At 50.9% G+C, this 387-nt stretch overlaps 1 protein-coding gene across 1 annotated transcript in view; it reads right to left on the bottom strand.

Moving 5' to 3' along the window:
* GAS8 (growth arrest-specific 8) overlaps positions 1-387 on the bottom strand; it is a gene marked incomplete at its 3' end in the record, with an annotated part of 5,979 nt that overhangs the window by 4,419 nt on the left and 1,173 nt on the right. The window lies entirely within an intron of this gene.

The raw sequence follows: 387 nt of genomic DNA, 5'->3' as shown, positions 1-387 counted from the left end.
ACAGGACGGAGAAGTGCAGGAGAGAAGGGGAGGAGCCCCGACACACAGACATTGCCCAGAACCCACCAGCCTCTGAAAAAGGAGTAACAAAACCTTAATCCTACTGTGAGCAGCCTGGGCTCAGAGATTCTGTCTCGCAGTGTCTGGTAACACCATTCTCAGATGCCTAAATACCACTGACTCATAGAATCACAATTGGAAGGGTTAGGAAAGACCCTTAAGATCATCCAGTCCAACCGCAAACCTCATGCTGCCAAGCCCACCACTAAACTGTGTCCCTAAGTGCCACATCTGCATGTCTTTTAAATCCCTCCAGGGATGGTGACTCCACCACCTCCCTGGGCAGCCTGTTCCAGTGCTTGGCAACCCTTTGGGTGAAGAAACTTT

This window comes from Phaethon lepturus, unplaced genomic scaffold (genome assembly GCF_000687285.1).
Source record: "Phaethon lepturus isolate BGI_N335 unplaced genomic scaffold, ASM68728v1 scaffold23229, whole genome shotgun sequence".
Lineage (NCBI taxonomy): Eukaryota > Metazoa > Chordata > Aves > Phaethontiformes > Phaethontidae > Phaethon > Phaethon lepturus.
This window is presented reverse-complemented; position numbering and strand designations above follow the sequence as displayed.